Here is a 26,381-nt window from a genome sequence, read left to right as displayed (position 1 = left end):
CTACATTCCCCCCTGGTAAACCACAGCACGTCCTCGGGCTGCAAAGACAAAAACACCAAAACATACAAACTTTTATAAACATATAAAACATATAAAATATTATATATATATAACTTTTTCATATAGACATCATTATAACATTCTCGTCGTCTCTTTCTTTCTTCCTCCTCTGGTCACCGTGCAACTCGTGACCAGGTAAAGTGCGACAGTCTTTTGAAAAGCAGTTCCTTATAAAACCAGTAGGGGGCGCCTTAGGAAGCGCAACTATTTACAGGGGAATTTGGCCGTTCTCAGTCCCCGGCCAGGTAAGGGAAAGGGATGGCTGCTCACAGTCCTCAGCCTGGTTTGGGTAAGGGACACACGGGTTAAACTGTTCACTGGTCCCAACGGGGACTAAACTTCTCAGTAGTTACGGCTACTTGGGTACCCCGACGGGTAACTATATACAGTTTTTCTTTACTACTGTTCTTAATCGTAGTACCTCCTAGCCTTGAACCCGTCCGGGTCTTCTGGCTCTTCCTCCCTACACCGCAGCTCCTCCTCTGTCAGGCGATGCACGTGGAGGGCGTAAGGTCCCTTGGCACACTTGTGCCGGGTGAACGTTACCTCGTCACCGACGTAGAGGTCACGGCCTTTGTGACCCTCTGGCAGGTGAGACTCGACATCCCGTCGGGTAACGAAGACGTCACCCATGGTGTTCCGGTCCTTTATGAAGCCCCACCCATGCTGCGCATTAAACTTTATTACCGTCCCGATGGTACGGGGACGATCTGCTGCATAGGGGTCCCTTCTGGTCCGACTCTTTTGCTCCGCGCTGCGGGTCCGGGCCCATTGCTCTCTGGCCCGCCTCTCCTCCCGCTCTCTCTTGAACTCTGCCAGCTGTTGACGGCAACACTCGGTACGCTCTGCTGCAGCTGCCCGAGTCTCTCCGGTGAACCCCATCAAATCTTCTCCCGTGGGGTCCCACACGAACTGGGCTTCCTCGAGTGGAGGCGAGACCCGAGTCACGGGCTTTGGAGCCGGGATCAGGGGCTCACACAAGGGCCCTAGTCTTTGCTTCCGCTCTAGCTCAGGGTACCCTTCGGGCCAGATGAAGGGCCGCCCGTCCGGCCATGTGAGCTGGCCGAAGAGGTCCTCCCCCAGGTGTGGCACCCTTGGTATTGCGGGCGCGGGCGCGGTGGTGATGGCGCCCGGGTTGCCCAGGCCTTGCGGCCAGGCCTGGGGCACCTGGAAGGTGAAGGGCACCGTTAGGACGGCGGCGCCCTGGGTTACCTGGCCTTGCGACCAGGCCGGAGGCTCCGCGGAGGTAGATGGCTCTGCTTTGGATGCGGCGCCCGGAAACGCTAGGCCCTGTGACCAGGCCGGAGGCTCTTCTTCCTGCGCCACGCTCCGGGTCACGACGCGTGACGTCACTGGGGTCGCGTCGGCGGCTTCCGGTCGTGGCCTAGTCGGTGGCGGTGTCATGGCGGTCTCGGGTACGGCAGGGGGACTTTCGGGCTCTGCGACGGGGAGCTGGGGCAGGTGGGTGGTCTTCCGGTATGGGGTATAGGCGTCCCCCTTACCTGCTGCCATACGTCTCGCTCCCTCTTCTGCGCCGTCTCCGGCCTTGGGTCCTCCCGCGTCATCCGCAGAGGTAGTCGGTGTCTTCTTCCAAGGGAGCGGGTTCCGTGGACGGATTCCAGCTTGCTGGGCCATCTCCCGGCCCCACTCCGCCAGGATCTCCCTCTGCACTCGGGCCATCCTTCCCGCGAGGCCCTCCAGGGCACTCCGCGCGCACTCCCGATCTCGGGGAAGCTGCGCCAGGATCTCCGCTAAGCCTAGCGGGGTTGTTGACTCCAGCAGGCTCCTGACCATCGGGTCGGTGCTGCTCTGCTCTGCTTCCGGCAGGCTCCTGGCCAGCGGGCCGGTGCTGCTCTGCTGCCGCTCCATTCCCGGGTCTACTCTTCCTCTTCTCGACTCCGGGTGCTCTCGCTCTGGACACCTTGCCTCCGGGTGCGCTCGTTCTAGACTGCTCCAAGCGACACCCATCTTTGCTCTTTTCTTTCGTCTCCTCCCACTTCGAGGGCGGTCCCGGGGCAACTCGGTGACTGTCAGCTCCAGGGGTAGTTCTTTCACGCTGACAGACACCTCCAGCATCACAGTCTCTGTTGGTGGGGGCGGTTTCCACTTTTGGCGCCATTTTCTGTCCCGGCCCACGATGGGAGGTGGCCTCTCGCCCTCCTTTGGCACGCCCATAATGGCGTCCGCTGCTCTTCCAAGGCGGGAAATCTGCGGTTTTGGCGGGAAGCGTCGCCCAGTGGCGGGAAACTCTGCAGATGGCGGGAACAAGCTGGAAATGGCGGACAATCGGCGGGAAACGACTGGTGATGGAGTCCGATGGCGTGGACCCTCCGGAACCGGCGAGAGACTCCTTTCTGAGGTAAACTTGCACTTTTCTTCAGGCACGCAGTACCCGGGTGTTGCGGGCACGTAATCCTGCCGACTACGCCAAAGTTGACGCGCCCCCTGGGACATATTCCTTTTTGAGGGGAATACCCGGCACCGGATCAGATGGGGGGGGTTGTAGTCTCCGAGCGGCTGTGACCCGGTCCCGTGCCCAGGGCGTCAAGCTCAGGGTTATGTGGCAGTCTTTACTGATGTTATTAAAGTTCGTTGTGTCGACTACGCCACCCGTTGTGATGCGGTCACTGTGGCCGCCGCTGCAGCAGGGTCCGCTGAGGCTGATGGTGGATGCGCAGCTTGGTGGGATAACCCCCAACGGGAGGGGTATAGCCTCAGAGGGGACAGGCGCAGAGGATGGGGGTTGTGGTGGTGCGGTGCAGCCGGTAATGATGACAGACTCGGGTAGTGCAGTTAAGGGTCTTTACTTACTGCAGATGTTCCTGGTCACTCTAGCTCCAAGTGACCTCCCGAGCCGTGCTGCGTCCACCAGGTCCTGGATCCGGCCAACCCCCAAACAAGTCCGGAGCGTGGCCCTGAGCTCTCCCTCTGTCCTTTCTTCAGCCGTCCCCACCAGTGATTCACCTAAATCCAGCTCCCTCGGGCCTTCTGTTGGGCAACCTTTGGCCTCAGGTTCCCTGACCCTCCATGTGGTGTGCCTTCAGGGTGAATGTAGTGGGTGACCGTGACAGACTCTGCCCACGGTCTCCGGTCTCTGGCTGGGGAATGTCTTTACCCCCACCAGCTTGGGTTCCGGTACCCTTCTGCTGACTCCTCACCCGGTGTTCTTATTTGGGTTCTTGGGTCCCTTCTTTGTCCCCCCTCTGGGTCTTTCTGCACTCCACTCTCTCTCTCTTCAGGCTCAGGTCTGCTCTGCTCCCTTGCTGCAGGCTGACTTCCTCTGCAGCAGACTTGTTCTCTGCAGCTGACTGACTGACTGACAGGCTCCTCTGCGTCTGACCCTGATCCTAGTTGGTGCCCTCCTTATATATCCCTCTATGTGTGAGCTCAGGTGCCAGCACCCAATGAGCTCCTACCACTACCCAGACTGCTCCCCCTATCTGCCCCTACACTACATGGGATGTTCCTCCCCCCTCCCACTCCAGCCAGGAACAGGCTCGGTCGCACCTGCACATTTCTAAGTGGGAGTGCCGTCGGCCTGCTCCTCTGGAATGGGATGTATGTAGTGCATGTGTAGCACCCTGAGGATTCGGCTGCTACAGGGGTATTGCACCTCAACCCAGAGGTGTGATATTCCACTCCCGGGTAAGGAAGGAGTGTGGAACTGAGCTCAGATAGACTGCATGCACTACATACATCCCATTCCAGAGGAGCAGGCCGACGGCACTCCCACTTAGAAATGTGCAGGTGCGACCGAGCCTGTTCCTGGCTGGAGTGGGAGGGGGGAGGAACATCCCATGTAGTGTAGGGGCAGATAGGGGGAGCAGTCTGGGTAGTGGTAGGAGCTCATTGGGTGCTGGTCACCTGAGCTCACACATAGAGGGATATATAAGGAGGGCACCAACTAGGATCAGGGTCAGACGCAGAGAGTAAGTCAGATGCAGAGGACAAGCCTGCAGAAAGAGAGAGAAAGAAACAACAGCCCTGGAGAGAGAGTGGAGTAAAGAAGGAGTACCCAGAGGGGGAAGACTGAAGGGACCCAAGAACCCAAATAAGAACACCGGGTGAGGAGTCAGCAGAAGGGTACCGGAACCCAAGCTGGTGGGGGTAAAGACATTCCCCAGCCAGAGACCGGAGACCGTGGGCAGAGTCTGTCACGGTCACCCACTACATTCACCCTGAAGGCACACCACATGGAGGGTCAGGGAACCTGAGGCCAAAGGTTGCCCAACAGAAGGCCCGAGGGAGCTGGATTTAGGTGAATCACTGGTGGGGACGGCTGAAGGAAGGACAGAGGGAGAGCTCAGGGCCACGCTCCGGACTTGTTTGGGGGTTGGCCGGATCCAGGACCTGGTGGACGCAGCACGGCTCGGGAGGTCACTTGGAGCTAGAGTGACCAGGAACATCTGCAGTAAGTAAAGACCCTTAACCGCACTACCCGAGTCTGTCATCATTACCGGCTGCACCGCACCACCACAACCCCCATCCTCTGCGCCTGTCCCCTCTGAGGCTATACCCCTCCCGTTGGGGGTTATCCCACCAAGCTGCGCATCCACCATCAGCCTCAGCGGACCCTGCTGCAGCGGCGGCCACAGTGACCGCATCACAACGGGTGGCGTAGTCGACACAACGAACTTTAATAACATCAGTAGAGACTGCCACATAACCCTGAGCTTGACGCCCTGGGCACGGGACCGGGTCACAGCCGCTCGGAGACTACAAACCCCCATCTGATCCGGTGCCGGGTATTCCCCTCAAAAAGGAATATGTCCCAGGGGGCGCGTCAACTTTGGCGTAGTCGGCAGGATTACGTGCCCGCAACACCCGGGTACTGCGTGCCTGAAGAAAAGTGCAAGTTTACCTCAGAAAGGAGTCTCTCGCCGGTTCCGGAGGGTCCACGCCATCGGACTCCATCACCAGTCGTTTCCCGCCGATTGTCCGCCATTTCCAGCGTGTTCCCGCCATCTGCAGAGTTTCCCGCCACTGGGCGACGCTTCCCGCCAAAACCGCAGATTTCCCGCCTTGGAAGAGCAGCGGACGCCATTATGGGCGTGCCAAAGGAGGGCGAGAGGCCACCTCCCATCGTGGGCCGGGACAGAAAATGGCGCCAAAAGTGGAAACCGCCCCCACCAACAGAGACTGTGATGCTGGAGGTGTCTGTCAGCGTGAAAGAACTACCCCTGGAGCTGACAGTCACCGAGTTGCCCCGGGACCGCCCTCGAAGTGGGAGGAGACGAAAGAAAAGAGCAAAGATGGGTGTCGCTTGGAGCAGTCTAGAACGAGCGCACCCGGAGGCAAGGTGTCCAGAGCGAGAGCACCCGGAGTCGAGAAGAGGAAGAGTAGACCCGGGAATGGAGCGGCAGCAGAGCAGCACCGGCCCGCTGGCCAGGAGCCTGCAAAAGGAAAAAAGAGGAGAGCAGAGCAGCACCGGCCCGCTGGCCAGGAGCCTGCCGGAAGCAGAGCAGAGCAGCACCGACCCGATGGTCAGGAGCCTGCTGGAGTCAACAACCCCGCTAGGCTTAGCGGAGATCCTGGCGCAGCTTCCCCGAGATCGGGAGTGAGCGCGGAGTGCCCTGGAGGGCCTCGCGGGAAGGATGGCCCGAGTGCAGAGGGAGATCCTGGCGGAGTGGGGCCGGGAGATGGCCCAGCAAGCTGGAATCCGTCCACGGAACCCGCTCCCTTGGAAGAAGACACCGACTACCTCTGCGGATGACGCGGGAGGACCCAAGGCCGGAGACGGCGCAGAAGAGGGAGCGAGACGTATGGCAGCAGGTAAGGGGGACGCCTATACCCCATACCGGAAGACCACCCACCTGCCCCAGCTCCCCGTCGCAGAGCCCGAAAGTCCCCCTGCCGTACCCGAGACCGCCATGACACCGCCACCGACTAGGCCACGACCGGAAGCCGCCGACGCGACCCCAGTGACGTCACGCGTCGTGACCCGGAGCGTGGCGCAGGAAGAAGAGCCTCCGGCCTGGTCACAGGGCCTAGCGTTTCCGGGCGCCGCATCCAAAGCAGAGCCATCTACCTCCGCGGAGCCTCCGGCCTGGTCGCAAGGCCAGGTAACCCAGGGCGCCGCCGTCCTAACGGTGCCCTTCACCTTCCAGGTGCCCCAGGCCTGGCCGCAAGGCCTGGGCAACCCGGGCGCCATCACCACCGCGCCCGCGCCCGCAATACCAAGGGTGCCACACCTGGGGGAGGACCTCTTCGGCCAGCTCACATGGCCGGACGGGCGGCCCTTCATCTGGCCCGAAGGGTACCCTGAGCTAGAGCGGCAGCAAAGACTAGGGCCCTTGTGTGAGCCCCTGATCCCGGCTCCAAAGCCCGTGACTCGGGTCTCGCCTCCACTCGAGGAAGCCCAGTTCGTGTGGGACCCCACGGGAGAAGATTTGATGGGGTTCACCGGAGAGACTCGGGCAGCTGCAGCAGAGCGTACCGAGTGTTGCCGTCAACAGCTGGCAGAGTTCAAGAGAGAGCGGGAGGAGAGGCGGGCCAGAGAGCAATGGGCCCGGACCCGCAGCGCGGAGCAAAAGAGTCGGACCAGAAGGGACCCCCGTGCAGCAGATCGTCCCCGTACCATCGGGACGGTAATAAAGTTTAATGCGCAGCATGGGTGGGGCTTCATAAAGGACCAGAACACCATGGGTGACGTCTTCGTTACCCGACGGGATGTCGAGTCTCACCTGCCAGAGGGTCACAAAGGCCGTGACCTCTACGTCGGTGACGAGGTAACGTTCACCCGGCACAAGTGTGCCAAGGGACCTTACGCCCTCCACGTGCATCGCCTGACAGAGGAGGAGCTGCGGTGTAGAGAGGAAGAGCCAGAAGACCCGGACGGGTTCAAGGCTAGGAGGTACTACGATTAAGAACAGTAGTAAAGAAAAACTGTATATAGTTACCCGTCGGGGTACCCAAGTAGCCGTAACTACTGAGAAGTTTAGTCCCCGTTGGGACCAGTGAACAGTTTAACCCGTGTGTCCCTTACCCAAACCAGGCTGAGGACTGTGAGCAGCCATCCCATTCCCTTTACTTGGCCGGGGACTGAGAACGGCCAAAACTTCCCTGTAAATAGTTGCGCTTCCTAAGGCGCCCCCTATTGGTTTTATAAGGAACTGCTTTTCAAAAGACTGTCGCACTTTACCTGGTCACGAGTTGCACGGTGACCAGAGGAGGAAGAAAGAAAGAGACGACGAGAATGTTATAATGATGTCTATATGAAAAAGTTATATATATATAATATTTTATATGTTTTATATGTTTATAAAAATTTGTATGTTTTGGTGTTTTTGTCTTTGCGGCCCGAGGACGTGCTGTGGTTTACCAGGGGGGAATGTAGCACCCTGAGGATTCGGCTGCTACAGGGGTATTGCACCTCAACCCAGAGGTGTGATATTCCACTCCCGGGTAAGGAAGGAGTGTGGAACTGAGCTCAGATAGACTGCATGCACTACATACATCCCATTCCAGAGGAGCAGGCCGACGGCACTCCCACTTAGAAATGTGCAGGTGCGACCGAGCCTGTTCCTGGCTGGAGTGGGAGGGGGGAGGAACATCCCATGTAGTGTAGGGGCAGATAGGGGGAGCAGTCTGGGTAGTGGTAGGAGCTCATTGGGTGCTGGTCACCTGAGCTCACACATAGAGGGATATATAAGGAGGGCACCAACTAGGATCAGGGTCAGACGCAGAGAGTAAGTCAGATGCAGAGGACAAGCCTGCAGAAAGAGAGAGAAAGAAACAACAGCCCTGGAGAGAGAGTGGAGTAAAGAAGGAGTACCCAGAGGGGGAAGACTGAAGGGACCCAAGAACCCAAATAAGAACACCGGGTGAGGAGTCAGCAGAAGGGTACCGGAACCCAAGCTGGTGGGGGTAAAGACATTCCCCAGCCAGAGACCGGAGACCGTGGGCAGAGTCTGTCACGGTCACCCACTACATTCACCCTGAAGGCACACCACATGGAGGGTCAGGGAACCTGAGGCCAAAGGTTGCCCAACAGAAGGCCCGAGGGAGCTGGATTTAGGTGAATCACTGGTGGGGACGGCTGAAGGAAGGACAGAGGGAGAGCTCAGGGCCACGCTCCGGACTTGTTTGGGGGTTGGCCGGATCCAGGACCTGGTGGACGCAGCACGGCTCGGGAGGTCACTTGGAGCTAGAGTGACCAGGAACATCTGCAGTAAGTAAAGACCCTTAACCGCACTACCCGAGTCTGTCATCATTACCGGCTGCACCGCACCACCACAACCCCCATCCTCTGCGCCTGTCCCCTCTGAGGCTATACCCCTCCCGTTGGGGGTTATCCCACCAAGCTGCGCATCCACCATCAGCCTCAGCGGACCCTGCTGCAGCGGCGGCCACAGTGACCGCATCACAACGGGTGGCGTAGTCGACACAACGAACTTTAATAACATCAGTAGAGACTGCCACATAACCCTGAGCTTGACGCCCTGGGCACGGGACCGGGTCACAGCCGCTCGGAGACTACAAACCCCCATCTGATCCGGTGCCGGGTATTCCCCTCAAAAAGGAATATGTCCCAGGGGGCGCGTCACATGCAGTCTATCTGAGCTCAGTTCCACACTCCTTCCTTACCCGGGAGTGGAATATCACACCTCTGGGTTGAGGTGCAATACCCCTGTAGCAGCCGAATCCTCAGGGTGCTACACATATACCTGTGGGAAGAGAAGAAGAAGACGAATGTTAGTCATGGCCTCTGAAATAACTGCCACTTCTCTCCGAAGCCACTTTGCACAAGAAGACGCGTGCACACCCCAGCACGCGTGCACCCCTTACAGAGAGTCTAAATATATAGGCCACATTAAACTATATCAGGTGTAGGGCATTGTGGGAACGGCTTGTGGATAAATTAACAGCTGGTCATTTGAACAGGAGATGGCTGGGTGATCAAAGACAGAGCCAGGACACAAGTCTCTGCAGTTTAACACCTCTAAAAATCAGATAAGGTATATAGTGGGGAAAGAAGAAACATATGTGAATATTGATTGGAGTGGGACAGATGAAGCAGGGGAATTATGCAGAGCATATACCAGAGAGACGGGTCAGCAGAGCATTAGCAGACAGCATACATAGGAGCAGGGGAATTATGCAGAGCATATACCTGTGGGAAGAGAAGAAGAAGACGAATGTTAGTCATGGCCTCTGAAATAACTGCCACTTCTCTCCGAAGCCACTTTGCACAAGAAGACGCGTGCACACCCCAGCACGCGTGCACCCCTTACAGAGAGTCTAAATATATAGGCCACATTAAACTATATCAGGTGTAGGGCATTGTGGGAACAGCTTGTGGATAAATTAACAGCTGGTCATTTGAACAGGAGATGGCTGGGTGATCAAAGACAGAGCCAGGACACAAGTCTCTGCAGTTTAACACCTCTAAAAATCAGATAAGGTATATAGTGGGGAAAGAAGAAACATATGTGAATATTGATTGGAGTGGGACAGATGAAGCAGGGGAATTATGCAGAGCATATACCAGAGAGACGGGTCAGCAGAGCATTAGCAGACAGCATACATAGGAGCAGGGGAATTATGCAGAGCATATACCAGAGAGACGGGTCAGCAGAGCATTAGCAGACAGCATACATAGGAGCAGGGGAATTATGCAGAGCATATACCTGTGGGAAGAGAAGAAGAAGACGAATGTTAGTCATGGCCTCTGAAATAACTGCCACTTCTCTCCGAAGCCACTTTGCACAAGAAGACGCGTGCACACCCCAGCACGCGTGCACCCCTTACAGAGAGTCTAAATATATAGGCCACATTAAACTATATCAGGTGTAGGGCATTGTGGGAACGGCTTGTGGATAAATTAACAGCTGGTCATTTGAACAGGAGATGGCTGGGTGATCAAAGACAGAGCCAGGACACAAGTCTCTGCAGTTTAACACCTCTAAAAATCAGATAAGGTATATAGTGGGGAAAGAAGAAACATATGTGAATATTGATTGGAGTGGGACAGATGAAGCAGGGGAATTATGCAGAGCATATACCAGAGAGACGGGTCAGCAGAGCATTAGCAGACAGCATACATAGGAGCAGGGGAATTATGCAGAACATATACCAGAGAGACGGGTCAGCAGAGCATTAGCAGACAGCATACATAGGAGCAGGGGAATTATGCAGAGCATATACCTGTGGGAAGAGAAGAAGAAGACGAATGTTAGTCATGGCCTCTGAAATAACTGCCACTTCTCTCCGAAGCCACTTTGCACAAGAAGACGCGTGCACACCCCAGCACGCGTGCACCCCTTACAGAGAGTCTAAATATATAGGCCACATTAAACTATATCAGGTGTAGGGCATTGTGGGAACGGCTTGTGGATAAATTAACAGCTGGTCATTTGAACAGGAGATGGCTGGGTGATCAAAGACAGAGCCAGGACACAAGTCTCTGCAGTTTAACACCTCTAAAAATCAGATAAGGTATATAGTGGGGAAAGAAGAAACATATGTGAATATTGATTGGAGTGGGACAGATGAAGCAGGGGAATTATGCAGAGCATATACCAGAGAGACGGGTCAGCAGAGCATTAGCAGACAGCATACATAGGAGCAGGGGAATTATGCAGAGCATATACCAGAGAGACGGGTCAGCAGAGCATTAGCAGACAGCATACATAGGAGCAGGGGAATTATGCAGAGCATATACCAGAGAGACGGGTCAGCAGAGCATTAGCAGACAGCATACATAGGAGCAGGGGAATTATGCAGAGCATATACCTGTGGGAAGAGAAGAAGAAGACGAATGTTAGTCATGGCCTCTGAAATAACTGCCACTTCTCTCCGAAGCCACTTTGCACAAGAAGACGCGTGCACACCCCAGCACGCGTGCACCCCTTACAGAGAGTCTAAATATATAGGCCACATTAAACTATATCAGGTGTAGGGCATTGTGGGAACGGCTTGTGGATAAATTAACAGCTGGTCATTTGAACAGGAGATGGCTGGGTGATCAAAGACAGAGCCAGGACACAAGTCTCTGCAGTTTAACACCTCTAAAAATCAGATAAGGTATATAGTGGGGAAAGAAGAAACATATGTGAATATTGATTGGAGTGGGACAGATGAAGCAGGGGAATTATGCAGAGCATATACCAGAGAGACGGGTCAGCAGAGCATTAGCAGACAGCATACATAGGAGCAGGGGAATTATGCAGAGCATATACCTGTGGGAAGAGAAGAAGAAGACGAATGTTAGTCATGGCCTCTGAAATAACTGCCACTTCTCTCCGAAGCCACTTTGCACAAGAAGACGCGTGCACACCCCAGCACGCGTGCACCCCTTACAGAGAGTCTAAATATATAGGCCACATTAAACTATATCAGGTGTAGGGCATTGTGGGAACGGCTTGTGGATAAATTAACAGCTGGTCATTTGAACAGGAGATGGCTGGGTGATCAAAGACAGAGCCAGGACACAAGTCTCTGCAGTTTAACACCTCTAAAAATCAGATAAGGTATATAGTGGGGAAAGAAGAAACATATGTGAATATTGATTGGAGTGGGACAGATGAAGCAGGGGAATTATGCAGAGCATATACCAGAGAGACGGGTCAGCAGAGCATTAGCAGACAGCATACATAGGAGCAGGGGAATTATGCAGAGCATATACCAGAGAGACGGGTCAGCAGAGCATTAGCAGACAGCATACATAGGAGCAGGGGAATTATGCAGAGCATATACCTGTGGGAAGAGAAGAAGAAGACGAATGTTAGTCATGGCCTCTGAAATAACTGCCACTTCTCTCCGAAGCCACTTTGCACAAGAAGACGCGTGCACACCCCAGCACGCGTGCACCCCTTACAGAGAGTCTAAATATATAGGCCACATTAAACTATATCAGGTGTAGGGCATTGTGGGAACGGCTTGTGGATAAATTAACAGCTGGTCATTTGAACAGGAGATGGCTGGGTGATCAAAGACAGAGCCAGGACACAAGTCTCTGCAGTTTAACACCTCTAAAAATCAGATAAGGTATATAGTGGGGAAAGAAGAAACATATGTGAATATTGATTGGAGTGGGACAGATGAAGCAGGGGAATTATGCAGAGCATATACCAGAGAGACGGGTCAGCAGAGCATTAGCAGACAGCATACATAGGAGCAGGGGAATTATGCAGAGCATATACCAGAGAGACGGGTCAGCAGAGCATTAGCAGACAGCATACATAGGAGCAGGGGAATTATGCAGAGCATATACCTGTGGGAAGAGAAGAAGAAGACGAATGTTAGTCATGGCCTCTGAAATAACTGCCACTTCTCTCCGAAGCCACTTTGCACAAGAAGACGCGTGCACACCCCAGCACGCGTGCACCCCTTACATTGAAATTCTTTAATATAATACATACAGTATGCAAATTGCCTCTTCAGAGAGGAAGAGGACTAGAACTCTATAGCAACACCTGTTAGAAGCAGCGATCCTACAAGTCACTATCGACCCTTTAAAGAGCCTTGCAATATGACTTAGGATAAACGTCTTAAGTGATATCGCAAGGCTCTTTAAAGGGTCGATAGTGACTTGCAGGATTGCTGCTTCCAACAGGTGGTGCTATAGAGTTCTAGTCCTCTTCCTCTCTGAAGAGGCAATTTGCATATTTAATTTCCCAGAGGAGCATTGTACGGCGAATAAGCCTCCTTACATTGGCATGTCAGGGCCATTATTTCACTCTCCACAAGGAGAAACCTTACCCCTTAATATAACAGAGTAATTTAACAATGACACATTCTGCAGCATTTTACAATTTCGAGTATATGTAACGGGGGGCGGGGTGGTAGTCAGTGGCGAGGGATACTAGGTTTTCTTCATCCCGGCCTTCTACAGAAATATGGGGACTTGCCTGTCCCTGGGTGTGTGTGTGGTGTGTTGTACTCTGTGGGAGTCTTTACTCATTATCATACTTTGTTCCTACAGATCCAGTTCTTCTGATCCTTTTAATGAGAGACGACACAGTTCTTAAAAACAACAGAGTCCACTTTACTTGCATGGCCTTGAAAATAGAGGATTACAGGTACAATAGATATTGTATACAACGGCACTTGAAGATGGTTTAGATACAGTCACAGTCCCCACACAGTGATCCTCCACTGTGGGTCTCAGCCCTAAGGGAACACTACCTCTGGAACTTCACGTAGGGGAGCTCCTGCTTCATCCCACTGTTCCCGTTGCCCAATTCTTTCAGGGATCACCTCGCTGATAAGGCTGCCCTAATCCTGATACTTTCAATGATGCCTACTGACTAAAGAGGTCAGAGTCCACAGATTAACTTATTGAGTACAGACTGTGCTGTAGTATCTCCTTTGGTGCTAATCCTCAATGTTCCCCACACACACACATCTTTGTTCTTTCCTGTGCGCCCGGCACGTCTGTCACTACTCACTGCCACTTACTAAGTAATCAAGATGGCCAATCCCAACTCCCAGTAATGCATATCTACTAAAACAGCTTTAGAGGGGAGTGGGATTGGAATCTTCAACCACCCCCTTACACATATATGTAAAAGCAAATCCTATATTGCACAGTAACTATTAACAATTCCATTGAGAAGTGAGAGCCCTGCTTGCAAAAGCTTACAATCTATGAAGAAATGGGTGACGGTGACACAACTGCAAAAAAGTGCTTGTTATGTGTGGTCCAGACAATCTTTTTTTTAATATAGTAGTACACAAAAAGCTACATGACTCAGTCACTAGCTAGTGTAGAAGTTGTGAAGCACTTTGGAGAACTTTGTTGGTGAGATTGACAAGACTCTACTTTATAATGTTGTTAAGGGAGTTCTCCAAAAATGTAATAAAATAGCCCCATCATGTAATTCAAACGGTAACGTGTCACGTGTTGGAATGGACTGTAGTCTAAAGAATCACTGCCCCGAGATCTATATTTCAACTGACAGAAGAGCCTGTACAAAGGCTAATACCATTAATCATCAATGAAATAGAAGTAATGTTGTAATGAAGATTGGTACAAAATGTCACTGATAAACTCCTAAAGAGAACATTTACTTTAAAGAGTAAATGTTTTAATTATTATTTCATAAATCTATGGTATGCATTAAAATAAGCAACTTTGTAACATATTTTATCAGAGAAATCTGATCCTTTCACCTCCTAGATTAATTTTTCACTCTCAGTTTAGTAGTAAATCCTGTATTCAGTGAATACAAGCTTTCACATTACTGACATAAGACATGACAGTTGGTGCTTATAAGATTCTATGGAGAGGGGAGCAGGAGTAGAAGAGAGGACCTAGAGTCAGACACAGACAATCTGCGGCAAGTTCTTCTGAAACGACAGATAAACTTTAACGTTATGGTGAAAAAAAAAGTAAAGCTGTAACACTCTTTTCAGGAGAATTTGTAGCAGAATCTTATAAGCACTAACTGCTATCTACTTTCTCAGTAATGTTAAAGTCTGTCTTGATTGAATACAGATTGAAATTTATAGACCAGTCCAGGAGGAAAAATAAGCAGATTTCCCTGATAAGATACTATACAGTGGCATGTAAAAGTTTGGGCACTCCCTGATTAAAATTACTGTTATTGTGAACAGTTAAGCAAGTTGAAGATGAAATGATCTCTAAAAGGCCTAATGTTAAGGATGACACATTTCCTTTGTATTTTAGAAAAAAATATATACAGTGGGGGAAATAATTATTTGATCCCTTGCTGTTTTTGTAAGTTTGCCCACTGACAAAGACATGAACAGTCTATAATTTTTAAGAGTAGGTTAATGTTACATGCACACCGCTAGGTTCAGATAGGGGCGAGACAGGTTACATGAATTCTTTGGAATCCTGGGGGAACCGTTACTCAGGGCGACCACAGACCATGTGCTGCAGCTTCTCTCAGGCACACAGGGGTATTGACCCTCAGGCACAGACACGTAGGTTGTTTCACTTGCTGAACGGGATTGTCTCCCTTTTCCAATCGGATTTCATACACTGGGCTGTCATCAGCTTTCCTCCTTACGACTACATGCACCTTGTCTTCCCAGTACGAACAAAGTTTTCCTGGACCGTCTTTCTCACGTACGTTCTTGACTAGTACCCGGCTTCCCGGTGCCAATTGTGCTCCATAACATTTTCGATCATAGTACTCCTTACTCTTGCTCTGTCCCTGCACAACCACTTTGGACGCTATGTTGTATGCCTCTGTCATCCATTCCTTCCATTTCCGAACTTACTCCGGGTCCTTCTTCCTGCAGCTCCAGGGAACTGCTATGAGGGCATCGTTCGCACCGGCATATGCCAATTTGTTCTTGGGGCTCTGGGAGAGGGACCTCTTCCTGGCAGATCCCCATGCATCAATGGACCGCGTCCTTCTTTGGACGCGGTACATTGATGACATTTTCATGATCTGGCAGGGTTCGATTGAAGACTTACATGTATTTATGGAGTCTCTTAACCAAAATCCATTGAATATCCATCTTACGTACCATTATGACAAAGACTCGGCTGATTTCTTGGATGTGCATATAAGGAGAGACGTCAATAACTGTCTTCAAACAGATCTCTATCGGAAAAGTATGGCGGTTAATTCATTATTACTGGCATACTCATCGCATCCACCGACAATGATTAGATCCATCCCAGTGAGCCAATTTCTGCGAATTCGCAGAATATGTTCAAGTGACGAGTACTTTGAACTCCATGCACGTGACCTTAAAATTAGATTCCAGAATAGAGGATATAGTAAGAGATTGATAAACAGAGCCTATAATAGAGCAAAACATACATCACATCATCAAGCTCTATATTCGAACATCCCAAGAAATCCGGAGACCAATAAGGTTCGATTCATTACTCAATTCCATGGTCTTAATAACCGGATGTATCAGATCCTTGAACATGCATGGCCTATCTTACTGAATGATCCAATACTCGGGAGGTACCTTGGGGACAAACCCAGTGAGACCTACCGTAGATCTCGTAATTTGAAAGATGAATTAGTTAAAAGCCATTATACTAATGAACCAGAGAATACATTTACCAATGCTAAACCAGATTGGGGCTGTAAGCCATGCGGAAGATGCGTGGCCTGTCCTAATATTGTTAGGGCAAAAAACTTTACCAATTCGGATGGTTCAAGAACATATACCAGCAAAAATACCATCACATGTACATCAAAGGCAGTGGTATATTACAGTACATGTACCTGTCCTTTGATTCATGTGGGTCTTACCACATGTCAATTGAAGGTACGTGTCCGTGAACATGTTAATGGCATCGCCGCAGCTAGGGAGGTTGATGATCACTCTTTATTAACAACACTTCCAAAGCATTTCAAATTATATCATAATTGTGATCCATTAACTTTGAAAGTAATTGGTATTGACATGATTAGACCACACGTCAGAGGCGGCAATGTGAGCACGGCGCTGGCCAGATGGGAGTCGCGTTGGATATGGCTGTTAAACACGGTTTCCCTCTTGGGATTAAATGAAAATATTAGCTTTGTTCCATTTATCTAAACTATAGTCTCTGTTCTCTTGTTTTAATTTTTTTTTATTGTTTTTATGGTTTTTATTCTTTGTGTACAGTGATCACTTATTTGTATCTTGTGTATAGGTTCTTTGCAGTGATTGGCTTTGTTGATCATGTTTGGGCTATTGATGGCTGGAACCCCATCGAGAGGAAGTCCTGGTCGGATGGAATTTGGAATATAAACGAGATTAATATTACTGTTCCTGTTTTTATTCACATTAATAATTAAATTAAGCACTTTTTGGCACTTTATGCATATTATTTATTATAACTGTTGTATTTTCATACTGTGGAGATATGATTAATGCTATGTCCATATCAGTGCACAGTGAACTGGATTTTCCCTAGGTATATACAGTGGTGGCCAAAAGTATTGGCACCCCAGCAGTTCTGTCAGATAATACTCAGTTTCTTCCTGAAAATGATTGCAATCACAAATTCTTTGGTATTATTATCTTCATTTAATTTTCTTGCAAGGAAAAAACACAAAAGCGAATGAAGCTAAAATCATATCACTGATCATTTCACACAAAACTCCAAAAATGGGCCAGATAAAAGTATTGGCACCCTCAGCCTAATACTTGGTTGCACAACCTTTAGCCAAAATAACTGCGAACAACCGCTTCTGGTAACCATCAATGAGGTTCTTACAATGCTCTGCTGGAATTGTAGACCATTCTTCTTTGGCAAACTGCTCCAGGTCCCTGATATTTGAAGGGTGCCTTCTCCAAACTGTCATTTTGAGATCTCTCCACAGGTGTTCTATGGGATTCAGGTCTGGACTCATTGCTGGCCACCTTAGAAGTCTCCAGTGCTTTCTCTCAAACCATTTTATAGTGCTTTTGGAAGTGTGCTTTGGGTCATTGTCCTGCTAGAAGACCCATGACCTCTGAGGGGGGCCCAGCTTTCTCACACTGGGCACTACAATATGCTGCAAAATTTGTTGGTAGTCTTCAGACTTCATAATGCCATGCACACGGTCAAGCAGTCCAGTGCCAGAGGCAGCAAAGCAACCCCAAAACATCAGGGAACCTCCACCATCTTTGACTGTAGGGACCGTGTTCTTTTCTTTGAATGCCTCTTTTTTTTTCCTGTACACTCTATGTTGATGCTTTTTCCCAAAAAGCTCTACTTTTGTCTCATCTGACCAGAGAACATTCTTCCAAAACGTTTTAGGCTTTCTCAGGTAAGTTTTGGCAAACTCCAGCCTGGCTTTTTTATGTCTCGGGGTAAGAAGTGGGGTCTTCCTGGGTATCCTTCAATACAGTCCCTTTTCATTCAGACGCCGACGGATAGTATGGGTTGACACTGTTGTACCCTCGGACTGCAGGGCAGCTTGAACTTGTTTGGATGTTAGTCGAGGTTCTTTATCCACCAGCCGCACAATTTTGCGTTCAAATCTCTTGTCAATTTTTCTTTTCCGTCCACATCTAGGGAGGTTAGCCACAGTGCCATGGGCTTTAAATTTCTTGATGACACTGTGCACGGAAGACACAGGAACATTCAGGTCTTTTGAGATGGACTTGTAGCCTTGAGATTGCTCATGCTTCCTCACAATTTGGTTTCTCAAGTCCTCAGACAGTTCTTTGGTCTTCTTTCTTTTCTCCTTGCTCAATGTGGTACACACAAGGACACAGGACAGAGGTTGAGTCAACTTTAATCCATGTTAACTGGCTGCAAGTGTGATTTAGTTATTGCCAACACCTGTTAGGTGCCACAGGTAAGTTACAGGTGCTGTTAATTACACGAATTAGAGAAGCATCACATGATTTTTCAAACAGTGCCAATACTTTTGTCCACCCCCTTTTTTAGGTTTGGTGTGGAATTATATCCAATTTGGCTTTAGGACAATTCTTTTTGTGTTTTTTCATTGAAGACAAATTAAATGAAGAGAATAATACCAAAGAATTTGTGATTGCAATCAATTTCAGGAAGAAACTGAGTATTATCTGACAGAATTGCAGGGGTGCCAATACTTTTGGCCACCATTGTATATGTATTATTTTATTTTTGCACATTGTAGCATTACATGTTTTTTACCCCATATCCTTTCCTCCCTTTCTATCCTTCACATCCCCCACCACCTCACCCACCCTTTCTCTCTTTCCCCTTTCCCCTTCCCCTTTTTTCCCCTTCCTTTCCTGTTCCTTCCTTTTCTTTCTTCTTTTACTTTCCCCCTTTCCTTTCCCCTCCCTCCCTCCCCCCCCCCCTTTCTTGTTCTCCCTAAATTGAGATTTCACTTTGCACTTTATTGTGAGTAGGTCTACACACAGCACAGTCACTTTAGCTTTATTTGTTACAAATGTAATGCACTGACCTTTTCTACATATATTCTTTACAATTGCATTGCACTGCACATTATTTGTAGCACTGTTTGCTTGTGTGTAATTAATCATGCACATTTGTTTATACCGCATTATATTATATATGTTCTTCATGCTAATTGACTAATCATGCACATACACTAGATCAAATATATATGTTCAAGTTAATTGACTATTTATCACTAAATTTATGTTTCATTTTATTATTGGTATTTTTTCCCCCCGTTTTCCTTTCCCTTCTTCCCTTCCCTCAATGCCCTTCCCCTTCCCCCCACCCCCTTTTCTCCTCCCCCCCCCCTTCCCCCCTCTTTCTTTCCCGTTCCCTCCCTCTCCCTCCCTGTTCTTTCTTTTCTCTTCTTCTCCTTTTTCTTTCTCTCATTGTATTGTGTTATTTGTATATTATCATTATTGTGGTATGAATTTTATTATATATACATACAGTGCCTACAAGTAGTATTCAACCCCCTGCAGATTTAGCTGGTTGACACATGCGGAATTAACTTGGCATTGTGACATTTGTACTGTAGATCAGCCTGGAAGTGGGAAATGCACTGCAGCAAATTTTTTGTTTTGTTTTGTTTTTTAAAACGTAAAAAGTTAATTCAGAGTGTCATTTATTATTCAACCCCTCAAACCACAAGAATTCTGTTTGGTCCCCCTAAAGTATTAAGAAGTAGTTCAGGCACCAAGAATAATGAGCTTCACATGTGTGGATTAAAGATCTCTTTTGCCAGCCTTTTCTGACAATTTAAGACCCTCCCCAAACTTGTGAACAGCACTCAGACATGATCAACATGGGAAAGACAAAGGAGCATTCCAAGGCCATCAGAGACAAGATCGTGGAGGGTCACAAGGCTGGCAAGGGGTACAAAACCCTTTCCAAGGAGTTGGGCCTACCTGTCTCCACTGTTGGGAGCATCATCCGTAATTGGAAGGCTTATGGAACTACTGTTAGCCTTCCACGGCCTGGACAGCCTTTGAAAGTGTCCTCCCGTGCCGAGGCCAGGCTTGTCCGAAGAGTCAAGGCTAACCCAAGGACAACAAGGAAGGAGCTCCGGGAAGATCTCATGGCAGTGGGGACATTGGTTTCAGTCAATACCATAAGTAACGTACTCCACCGCAATGGTCTCCATTCCAGACGAGCCTGTATGGTACCTTTACTTTCAAAGCGTCATGTCAAGGCTCGTCTACAGTTTGCTCATGATCACTTGGAGGACTCTGAGACAGACTGGTTCAAGGTTCTATGGTCTGATGAGACCAAGATCGAGATCTTTGGTGCCAACCACACACGTGACGTTTGGAGACTGGATGGCACTGCATACGACCCCAAGAATACCATCCCTACAGTCAATCATAGTGGTGGCAGCATCATGCTGTGGGGCTGTTTCTCAGCCAAGGGGCCTGGCCATCTGGTCCGCATCCATGGGAAGATGGATAGCACGGCCTACCTGGAGATTTTGGCAAAGAACCTCCGCTCCTCCATCAAGGATCTTAAGATGGGTCGTAATTTCATCTTCCAACAAGACAACGACCCAAAGCACACAGCCAAGAAAACCAAGGCCTGGTTCAAGAGGGAAAAAGTCAAGGTGTTGGAGTGGCCTAGTCAGTCTCCTGACCTTAACCCAATTGAAAACTTGTGGAAGGAGCTCAAAAATAAAGTCCACATGAGACACCCAAAGAACCTAGATAACTTGGAGAAGATCTGCATGGAGGAGTGGGCCAAGATAACTCCACAGACCTGTGCCGGCCTGATCAGGTCTTATAAAAGACGATTATTAGCTGTAATTGCAAACAAGGGTTATTCCACAAAATATTAAACATAGGGGTTGTATAATAATTGACCCACACTTTTATGTTTAAAATTTAATAAAATTCAACTGAGCAACATAACTTTTTGGTTTGTAAGATTTATGCTTCTGTTCATAAAACCTACTCTCGTTTGCAGTTTGAAGGCTCTAACTTATTTGCATCTTATCAAACCAGCTAAATCTGCAGGGGGTTGAATACTACTTGTAGGCACTGTATGTATAAAATGTACTTGGATGTCTACATGGTTCCATGTTAGAGATATATTATATTTAATTATTGGAATGGATTATTATGTTATATATTTATCATATGTATATTTGTTTTTTGTTTTTCCCTTTGTTTGTTGTGGTCTATATATTATGCATATTTTTATACTATATTTCTTTATTGCGATTATTTATCTGTGGCACACATTAGGCTTTCATTGCTTAAGGTGGAGGGGAAATGTACCTGTGCATCAGACTGTCATTCCTCTGGGGTGTTTAAAATTATCAGCCATACTGCCTTTTGTTATTCTTTGCAATCATGTGTACCCCGTTGTGAGGAGATCGGCTTGTACGCATGCGCGGTGTGCGCCCTGTGTGCCTTCCCGGCCCCTGTATCTTTATGTGTCCCGTGGTGCATGGTCACGCGGTCTGCGTGTCGGTGCATCACGGATCACATGATGCGGGGGGAGGGCGTGGTTTGACGTGCAGGTCCTCCTGACCGCGGATGCGTCGATCCAGCCAGGTCTCTTCTCATTGGGCACACTTCCCTTTTTAAGTGATCACTGGTGTTTTGGGCGCCACCCCCTGACGAAGGTATGCCGAAACGCATGTCAGGGTCGGCGTGCAGTACACGGAGTGACGGACCACCAGGTATTAAGACATGTTTATTTGATGTAAAGTGTATGGCTGATGCAATTAGCAGGTTAGTAAGTTTAAAGGTTGTACATAGGAATTATTTATTTGAATGGGTTGCAGTATCATGTGTTTTGCTGCCCTTTGGTCATTGACCATATACACAATCAAAGTTTGATAGGGCCACTTTGTACTTGCCTCCATATGTACATTTTTAAGTAGTGGGTGTAACACAATATATCCCATATTTCCTATGCAGCATCAGTGTACCATGGTCCAATGTCTCTATGTTTGTATTTTATATCAAGACAGTATATGTTTTTTATAAATCCGTGTATGCATTTTTTCTTTAGTGCCACCAAGAACCTATTTTTGCAATAAAGGAGTTTTGGTCTGACATAATGTTTGGCTAATTCTTTATTATTTTTTATTATGACCTGGATGTTCGGTTTGTTTTGTTTGGGGTTACTCACAATTGCTTCCAGACTGACTTCCTCCGAGCAATCTTGCATGAACTCCTTAGGCTCTAGTGGCATTCTTGACAATCCGTCAGCATCCACATTGCATTTTCCTGTCCTGTACTTGATGCTGAAATTGAAGTCAGCTAGTTCAGCGACCCATCCACCTGTTGCATTCAGTTTGGCTGTAGTAAGGACATAGGTCAAAGGGTTGTTGTCAGTGTATACCTCAAACTCTTGCTGTAGTAGAGATAATCTCTAAATCGTTCACAGATAGCCCATTTCAATGCCAGGAACTCCAATTTTCCGGAATGTAGATGGTAATTCTTCTTGGCGTCACAATGAAGAACAAAGGGTAAATTGAAATCAGGATATCCCAAGATGGGTGGTTTTACCAGGTAGTCTACTAGTTCTTCCAATAACTCCTGGTGGTCTGCTGTACAGAGAATGGGCTGTTGGGACGAAACGGCATTGTTTCTTTTAAGCCTGGTCCTACTCGCGATATTCTTTTTCTTTGTGGGTGTTGTTGTGTCTGTCGTTCACCCCAAGAGGAGGTATAGTGGGTCTGCAATCCTGGAGACGTTCCGAACGTAAGTACGAAAGTAGGAGAGGAATCCTAATATCTGCCTCAACTCCCCGACAGTAGAGGGCCGCTTGTCTTTTAAGGCCAGTACCGGAGCGATTTCTGCTGGGTCCATGGTATATCCTTCTCCGGACACAATTTTCGCTAGAAATCGGACTTGTCTTTTGAACAGTTCACACTTAACTCCGTGTTGTTGATACCGCTGTAATACAGTCCTCACGTGTTCAACATGATCCCGGAAGGTTTTGCTGTGTACCACATTGTCATCCAAGTACAGCTGGCAGATATCATCCCTCAATCCCTCTAAACATGTCTCCATTCTCCTCTGGAATTCTGCTGGAGCTGAACTGAGCCCAAATGGTATGCGGATCCACTGTGTGATGAATGCTGTGAAGGGTCTGCTGGACTCTTCGACAAACCCTTGGTGGTTTACCTTACCCTGATCGAGGACAGAGAACCAGGTGCTTCCTGATAGGCTATCCAGCATATCTTGGATCTTTGGTATCGGGTGTCGATCAGGTACTGACTTTCAGTTTAGTTCCCGGTAATCACAACAGAGTCTTAGTGTACCGTCCTTCTTCCTAATACAGACAATAGGAGAGGAATAAGACGACTTTGACTTTTGGACCCAACCTCTGTTGATGAGATCTTGTAAATATTCTTTCACTTCACGGTGTAATGGTTTTGTCACAGACATGTAACTTCTGGTTACTGGGGTCTAGTGTTGAGCGAGCATGCTCGACACTGCTCGGTACTCGCCCGAGCATCACGCTACTCGGGATGTTCGGCGAGCACCGAGCATTTCCGGGTCACTCGGGTGGGAGCTCGGGTCTCCGCCCTGCATGTTTGGTGCTCTTTACAGAGCCATTGAACATGCAGGGATTGCCAGCAAGTCACTGTAATGCCGCAGCCATGTTGTTTGTGGGCATTACAGTGATTGGCTGGCCGCACTGCGTCACATCGAGTATTTAAAACCGGGCACCGCCATCTTGGACACAGTCGCTCCGGATCAGACAGTGTAGGGACAGCGCTGATGATTTAGGGAGAGATATATCCTGCGATATAGTTAGTGTAGGGTCTGTAAAGGCTGCCAGATCAAACAAACAGTCCTTCTCAGGACTAATATCCATCCCAGATATCAGGCAGGCAGGCAGGCAGGCTGTATAGGAGACGCAGTGGTTATACCAGCAAACGCTGCATTACAGTCCTGTGAGCTCCTGTTGCTGAAATTGCTGGACATAGCTCCAGGTCTCGGGGGGCCAGGAAAAATACTTTTTTTTTTCATCTAAATCCTCTTTTTTTTTTTCCTCCTTCACACTGTACAAATACCCGTCTTATTAACCTTTTGGTGTCCCCCCCCAAAAAAAAGTATGTCTCTGATTTTTCAGACACAAATATATCTGTTGAAAATAGTTTGGTGTAGGCTAGAGAAATAGAAGTGTAGTTTTGCAGTTCCACGGTTCAAACCTCTGTATTATCCAGTTTTGGGCCATTTGTATCTAAAAAAAACAGTTTGAGTGTGTCGCTCACTGTTCAGCCACAAATATATATATTTAAAAAAGTCTGGTATACACCAGTAAATTATAACTGTGGTTTTGCTGTTCCACAGTAAAAAATCTCTATTATCCTGCTTTTGGCATTTTTTGCCGTAAAAAAAAACGAATAGTGTCTCCCTGATTTTTCAGACACAAATATATCTGTTGAAAATAGTCTGGTGTAGGCCTGAGAAATAGAAGTGCGGTTTTGCAGTTCCACGGGTCAAATCTCTGTATTATCCTGCTTTTGCCATTTTTTGCCATAAAGAAAAACAGTAGTAGTGTCTCCTGATTGTTCAGACACAAATATATCTGTTGAAAACAGTCTGGTATACACCAGTAAAATATAACTGTGGTTTTGCTGTTCCACGGTAAAAAATCTCTATCATCCTGCTTTTGGCATTTTTTGCCGTAAAAAAATAATAATAGTGTCTCCTGGTTTTGCCATTCCACGGTAAAAAATCTCTATAATTCAGCTGTTGGTATTTTTTCCGTAAAGAAAAACAGTAATAGTTTCTCCCTGATTGTTCAGATTGTTTAAAAGAGTCGGGTGTAGGCCAGAGAAATAGAACTGTGGTTTTCCTCTTCCACGGTTCTAATCTACTTTTTATTACCCTTTTTCCATTGATAGTGCGAGTGTAAGCTATTTTACTTCCTTTACAATGGGCAAGGCGCTTGGCAAGGGACCTGGAAGTGGACGTTCTGGTGATGGTGCGTGCAGAGGACGGGGCCATGGCCAAGGTGAAAATGTGCGACAACCAACAGCCACATCTTCTCGCTCCCACTTCTTGACCGAATTACTAGGGAAGCACAGAACAACACCAGAATTGCGAACTGATCAGTGTGAACAGGTTATTAATTGGATAGCAGATAATACTTCCAGTTACCTGGGCACCACCACCTCCGGTCTGTCTTCCACACGGTCAACTCTTAGTAGCCGTGAGTCTCGACCGCGTGCTCCTCCTCACCCTGATGCTCCTTCCTCCCACCATGCCGAGTGTCGTCAAACAGCAAATGGTCCCACACTTGGACACTCTGAAGAGCTGTTCACTGGTCCATTTCCATATTTGTGCCCCTTGCCTGCTCCGCTTGAAGTGGTGGAAGAGGAGATCCCATGTAGCGATGCCCAAATATTTGAACAGCCACGGCCAAAGGAAGTCGACGCTGGCAATTTGTCACAAGAGGTGGACGATGACGAGACACAATTGCCAGGAAGTGAGGAGGAGGAGGAACGTGGTGCACAAGTGGAAGAGGAGGAGGTGGTGGATGATCTAGTAACTGACCCAACGTGGCAGGAGGACATGCAGAGCGAGGCCAGCAGCCCACAGGGTGAGGGAGGCAGAGTACCCCAACAGGCAGGAAGAAGCAGTGTGGTGGCCGCACACAGAAGGCGGGCAACAGTTCCCCGTAACACCAACACGAGGGACGTTGCCAGTACAACCTGTAGGTCTTCCAGAGTCTGGAAGTTTTTTAAAGACTCTGCTGATAACCCCAAAAACGCCATTTGTACCACATGCCATGCCAGCATCAGCAGGGGTGACAAAACTACCAGTCTGACCACCACCAGCATGATCAGGCACATGGCAGCAAAGCACCCGACTTTGTGGGGTGAACCCCAGGGTCCACGACCAGTGTCAGCGGGTGTCACCACTGCTTCTTCCACTGTTGTGCATGCAATAGAACCCCCTGTTGTGTGTGCAAGGCAATCCCCTGTCCATACTGCATGCAAAGATGCCCCCTCCTCTCAGTCTTCACTTGTTATGGCAGTTTCTCAAGAAACAGCATCAACGTCCACGTCCACGTCCCACCGCAGCGTTTAATTGTCCATATCCCAGACCTATGAACGAAAGCGGAAATTCGCAGCCAACGCCCCACAGGCCACAGTCCTAAATTCGAACATTTCACGTCTGCTTGCGTTGGAAATGCTGCCTTTTAGGCTGGTGGTGACGGAATCCTTCCGCAACCTTATGGCGGTGGCCGTCCCTCGGTACTCAGTCCCCAGCCGACACTATTTTGCCCGGTGTGCCATCCCCGCACTACACAAGCACGTGTCCCTAAACATCTGCTGTGCCCTCAACAACGCAGTTACTGGGAGAGTCCACCTGACAACAGACACGTGGACAGGTGCTTGTGGCCGGGGACGGTACATCTCCCTGACGGCACACTGGGTAAACATAGTGGAAGCCGGGACCCAGTCGGACCTTGGGACGGAACACATCCTCCCCACAACGAGGATTGCGGGCTCTATGTCAGTCAGATTTGCCCCCACAGTGTACAGCTC

The 26,381-nt window shown here is 48.9% G+C and overlaps 1 long non-coding RNA gene across 1 annotated transcript in view; it reads left to right on the top strand.

Moving 5' to 3' along the window:
• Positions 1-16,912, top strand: part of LOC141199100 (uncharacterized) — a 197,308-nt gene extending 180,396 nt beyond the window's left edge. The window contains exons 2-3 of the long non-coding RNA XR_012270867.1: positions 12,986-13,082; positions 16,637-16,912. This is a non-coding gene — a long non-coding RNA (uncharacterized lncRNA). The remainder of the gene's footprint in view (positions 1-12,985; positions 13,083-16,636) is intronic.
• The last annotated feature ends 9,469 nt before the right edge of the window (positions 16,913-26,381 follow it).

This window comes from Phyllobates terribilis, unplaced genomic scaffold, assembly GCF_046119375.1.
Source record: "Phyllobates terribilis strain yellow unplaced genomic scaffold, ASM4611937v1 Scaffold_2__4_contigs__length_985480577, whole genome shotgun sequence".
NCBI lineage: Eukaryota > Metazoa > Chordata > Amphibia > Anura > Dendrobatidae > Phyllobates > Phyllobates terribilis.
This window is presented reverse-complemented; position numbering and strand designations above follow the sequence as displayed.